The sequence below is a fragment of the Solea solea genome, chromosome 6 (assembly GCF_958295425.1).
Source record: "Solea solea chromosome 6, fSolSol10.1, whole genome shotgun sequence".
NCBI lineage: Eukaryota > Metazoa > Chordata > Actinopteri > Pleuronectiformes > Soleidae > Solea > Solea solea.
This window is the reverse complement of record NC_081139.1, coordinates 27272863-27279006: the sequence shown is the minus strand read 5'-3', so window position 1 is coordinate 27279006 and position 6144 is coordinate 27272863.

The following is a 6144-nucleotide window of genomic DNA, read 5'->3' as shown; positions in this document are numbered from 1 at the left end:
CCGCCCACTTTGAGGAGGAGCTATGAAGTCGTGGAAAACAACGTGACTGATCTACTAGAACTTTTTTACTGAACACAAGCATCGGTTTAAAAACACATTCTCATATCATGTCTCTACTTTTGCACCTAATTATAGAGAATAGCATCACTAAGAGTGTCAATAATTCTCCGTATCAATAATGGTAAAGATACTTCCTGTCGTCTAACTTCAGCAGAACAGAAAATCACTTTCTACTTTCAAATGTTTTCCACACCCCTGTCATGACACACACACAGATGCTGATGCTCAGGCTCAGTGACTGCAGTATTTAATCAAATGTCCTGATGATCCGCTCACATCTGGACATCTGGACGTCCCCGTGTGTCACTACCACAGTGATGTATGTACACTGTAAACATTTATTTGTTGTTGTTAATATCTATGTTTTATTTTCTCCTTTTTCTACAGGTTCAGCTTCTCGGTTGGTCGGTTTTTATGTTGTATGATAAATGCCCACTTCCTGTTGAGTTGAGGCAGTGGTCCCAATGGACTCTTTTGTTCGTCTTGATCTATTACGAGTTCCCACCAAGTTTCGTGAAATTTGGTGGAATTAAATTTTGACTTGCTCCATCCACCGTTGGCCTTAGGGGGCGCTATAGAGCTGTTATCTGTTCTTCCTTCAGATTATTATAATCTCTGCGGCTTTGCAATCATTTTTGAGCGGGTTAACGTGCATAAAAACTCTTGAAACTTAGCATGGAGGTCAGGTCTGTTGAAAATGTGATATTGGCATAGTTGCTCAAGCATTGCTATAGCCGAGCTCGTTTGTTGCACCGACACAAAAACACGCCATTTAGTCGACCATTTTGCCACAATACAGGAAGTGCCCTACGACTTCGTCACACATTGACCGATCGCTTCGATAAATCATACGGGACACAACACACCGACCATGAACATGTATACGTTAAGTATTATGATGCATATTTTATGTCTGTAGCGTTTCCTGTGTAACAGACGATCGATTCTAGAGCTGATGGAACGGCAATGAATCGTCCAAAGAGAATTTTATATAGATATATATTTTTATGAAAGTGAACTTAACTCCAGCTGTCAAAGAGAGAAGCTAAAAGCTACGTCGATTGCTGTCTATAGAATTTTTATTTTATTTTATATTTTTACCGCTTTAATGAAAGAATTTTCACATTTTTAAATCTGTTTTTAAACAGGTCAGTTTCTTTCAGTGTCAGTGAAAACACATTTCCTCTGATGCAATATTCTATATTACCGGTGTGTGAGCTCTTATTAGTCATAATTTAGTGCAATAATTAAAGTGAAGATGTAGATGAATTTCATGTTTCGAACGTCATTTAAAACACTGTGTCTCTTATGCAACCTGTGGCCAAGTGGAAAGGGAACTGTAACCGGAAGGTCGCCGGTTCAAGTCCCCACCAGGTCAAAAGGGCTGGGGTACCCCTGAGCAAGGTACCCAACCCCCATTGCTCCCCCGGGCGCTACTCAGTGTGGCAGTCCACTGCTCCTAATTCTAGGATGGGTCAAAATGCAGACAATAATTTCCCTAAGGGGATATAAAATAATTAATTAATGCTTTAATGCCCTTAAATCTACACACTGGTGCTTTAAAGACAATGTGTTTACACTGTTACCCTCTATGTATTTAAGGAATATTTTTATGTTAAAAGAAAGCTGTGCCTTCTTTATGTACTGTATGAGTCACTTTAATAATGTAAAATAAATGTTTGTTTACTTCCTCCTGTTGTTTCTTGAAAACTGAGCGCCAGGAAAACAAACAATCACAATAACTATTTCACTGTCTCTTTCTTCAGCGTTTTTCTGAAACACAGGTTCAGAAAACCTGTAATTCAGGTGCGTTAGGTGCGTCAGGTGCGTTAAACGATAATTGATGGTTGGTTCATTGATGTTCTGACATTGTTGTTTTTACTGTGACATCAGAAAATGTCCTTCAAACATCGAAAGAGCAAAAATACTTTAAAAAGAAACATGTGTCACATACTGAACACGAGAAATTGAAGACATTTGGATTTAAAAATACTTATTACGGTGGCCCTGAAGTACAAATCACAACAACAAATCAGAACCGACAACAACAAAAGAGGAACGACGTTAACGGTCCGTGTATCTTTTGGTCATTTGATTTTCAATTCATAAACGATATTTAAAAACAAAAAATTAGTGGTTATTTAATTTTCGTTTTAAAATACAAACTGTTCAGACTCAAGTTCATCACTCACAAGCTTACAGTTCAGCCATTCTGAAATTATAGAAATACAACAAACATTATATAGAATTCAGATGATGGGACTCACAGTAATATGTTTATGGATACCAGCACACATTACAGGGGTTAAAGGGAACCAAATAGCAGACAAGGTGGCAAAAGCAGCAACACGACATAATAATATAGATTTAGCAATAAAATTAAGCAAAACAGAAATAAACAGCATCATTCAACAAAAACTAAAGGAGAGATGGCAAAAACAATGGGAGGAGGAGAGGAAAGGAAGATGGTTTTACAGTATCCAAAGAAAAGTGGGAGTGGCTAGGCGCACAGAGAGAAGCAGGAAAGTGGAAAATATCAGAATTGGTCATACAGGATTGAACAGCATTTCAACATTATTTCTCATCAATAAACACAATACAGACAGATGTGATCACTGTGGGCACAAGGAATCCATTCATCATGTTATTACACAATGTCAGAAATATCAAAGGGAGAGAGAAGTGATGATTAGAAAGCTGAGAGACAGTTGGTAATGTATTACTGAAGAACCCGAGTGAGTGTTACAAGATATCACTGTACTTTTGTTGTATGGCAACAGATGGTGTGGTCCGGCAGTGCCACCTTGTGGTCACAAAAGAACATGGGTGCTAACTAACCCAAACTCACACACATGCACACGCAGGTGCCATTCACACCTAACCCCACCACAATCACACATGCACACACAGGTGCCACTCACACCACCACCCCCAGTACAGGTTCCTTTTTTTTTTTTTTTTTTCTTCTTTACAACATCTTTATTCACAAGCACACATCAACTTTCCCTCCCACCAGTCCCCTAACCCCATTGAGACCACTCGAAATCCCCCAAATACCTAGGGGCTCTCCTCACCCTTCCAGGCGCAGGAGTCACAGGGACCGACAAGACTTCCCTCACCCCAGACGGACCCGGGGTCACTGCTGCAACTGCAGGGGCCGCCTCATCACCTGCAGCAGCAGGAAGCCTAACTGGGCTCTCCGTATCGGGAGTCACAGAACCCCTGTACGGAGCCAACCTGTCTCGGTGCAGCACCACTTTCCTCCTCCTAGGTGCTGGCAACCGTACCCTGTAGACCACCTCGCCTACCTTCGCTAGCACCTCGCAGGGCCCTCGCCAGTGACTGTCCAGTTTGGGGATGCGGCCCTTCTTGCGTCTAGGCTCATACACCCAAACCAATTCCCCTGGCACAAAATCCCGCCCTCGCGACCTGATGTCGTAGTTTCGCTTCTGCCGCCTCTCAGCCGCCTGCATCTGCTCCCTAGCAAACTGATGTGCTGTCTCTAGGCGGCGGTCCTGGAGGCGCCTGGCGTACTCCGGACCAGGAGGAACCTCTGGAGCATCCGGCGGCTGGCCAAACGCCACCACTACCGGAGTGCGAAGCTCGTTCCCAAGCATCAGTAGGGCTGGGGAGCACCCCGTGGACTCCTGCACCGCCGACCTACACGCCATGAGCACCAACGGCAAGTGCCTGTCCCAGTCCCGCTGACGCTCAGACACATGAAGAGCCAGTTGCTCCCCGAGGGTTCGGTTGAATCTCTCGACTAATCCGTCACTCTGTGGGTGCAACGGTGTGGTGCGGGTCTTATGAATTCCCAGGCGCTCGCACATCGCGGCGAAAACCCTGGACTCAAAGTTACGACCTTGGTCACTATGTAGCGATTCGGGCACCCCAAAACGACAGAACATGCCCTCAACCAGCGCGTCTGCGACTGTCTCCGCCTCCATATCAGCAATGGGGTACGCTTCTGGCTAAAATAATCTATGGCCGTCAGGATGTAACAGTTGCCTCTGTCAGTGATGGGTAACGGGCCCACGATGTCCACCGCCACTCTTTCCAAAGGGGCCCCCGCACGGAGCTGCTGGAGCGGGGCTTGTGAACGCCCGGTGGGGCCCTTGCGGGCCGTACACTCGTCGCACCTCTGGCAAAAATCCGCCACATCCCTCTGATAGTTACCCCAGTAAAAACCTTGTCAGAGACGACGCAGAGTCTTGGTGGCCCCAAAGTGCCCTGACCCCAAGGCACCGTGCATGGCCTCCAACACAGCCCCCTGCCTGCTCCGTGGAACCACCAACTGCCACGTCTTGCCTCCCCCCGGTGCCACCCAGGCTCGCTGCAGCAACCCCTGGCGCAACCTCAACTCCCCAAACTTGGCCCAGAGCCCTTTGGTGCTCCGGGACAGCGCCCCCACATCCTCCCACGGTGGACGCTCCTGAGCCTCTACCCACTGCAGCACTGGCTGCAGATCAGAGTCCTGCTCCTGTTCTCGCCGCCACTCATCCGGCCCAATGGTCTGCAACTCCCTGCAGAAAACCTCCCTCACCTGGCCTACTGCCCTGAACTCCTCCCTCTCTTCCTGCAATCCCTGCTCCCTGCCCTCTGCACGGTCACAGAAATTACACCCCACCTCAGCGCAGGGCCGGCGCGGCAAGGCGTCTGCGTTGGTGTGCCGGGTCCCCGGTCGATGCTCAATCTCAAAATCGTACGCCTGCAGTTCCACCAACCATCTGGCGATCTGGCCTTCCGGTTCCCGGAACGACATCAGCCACTGTAACGCAGCATGATCGGTCCGGACTACGAAAGGCAGCCCGCACAGGTAGTACTTAAAATGTCTCACAGATCGCAACACAGCCAACAGCTCACGACGCGTGACGCAGTAATTTCGCTCTGGCTTCTCGAACGCCTTGCTAAAGTAGGCCACCACCCTCTCACCCTCAGGCCACACCTGAGAAAGTACACCCCCCACCCCCTCACTGCTCGCGTCGGTGTCGAGGACAAAAGCTAGCGAGGGGCTGGGCGGCACCAGCACTCCATCCTCCCCGCAATCAGCTCAAACTGGGCTCTATATGCCTCCCAGTCAGTCTTTCCATTGTACACCGGGAGCTGAATTTGTACCGGGCTGTACCGCAGCTTCCAAGCGGGGAAAGAAAACGAAGGCTCCAGCACACGCTCCGAGTCTCTGCCGCCACCAGCACTCGCGGACTCCCCTCCTGAGGCTCCATCTGGACACGCCGCTGCAGCGCCGGCAAAGCAATCACCGGGACCGCCATTCCGTCCGCCGTCACCGCCGCCGCCGCCGCCGCCGCCACCGCTGCCGCCGCCGCCTCCGTTGTCTGCACCGATCTGTCGTGCACGGCTCGAGTGGCAGACGAGCCCACCGCAGGTCGACTCACCCCCGGAGCAAACAACCATCCGCGGCCCGCCGTCCTCCTCCAAGCCTCCGCAGGTACGCCATCCTCCTCCGGCTCCCGCTTCACATAGACGCTCTTGTCCATGGCCGCCCGATCGCACACAAAACAAAGAGAGAGAGAAAAATCCGCGGCGTGGATTCGATCACGATTCTGACACCAGTGTAACACTCTCAAGTGACGAGGAGACGTGTTCTCTCTTTCGCCGTTCCCGGCTAGATTTATTACATACTCTTTTACAGCCACAGCACATGTCTCTCCACACACCGCTCTTCACTTCCGGCCTGAACCAACGTAAAACGTACTGGATGGGGGCGTGCTCTTAAACGTAGCTACGCTAAAATATGATTTAATGGTGAAACTACATTCTGTTTTTTGTGTAGTTTTCACGGTGTTTATGGTGCGTGAGAAGAACGAGAGGGAAATAAAAGCACACCCGTTTTAAACTCGCTGCATCTCGTAATCATTCAAGTCCAATTACTTCACTTTCTTAAAACCACAAAGTTGATTGGGAGGTAGAGGGTGTGTGTGTGTGTGTGTATACATATATACTATATATTATATGCATCATTTACTTTTATCTTATGTTCATATTTTATATTATATTTTATTTATTTGTGTCCTGACTAGGCAGTCCACTACTATGTTTCTGCATTGATTTGTAAAATATGTAAAT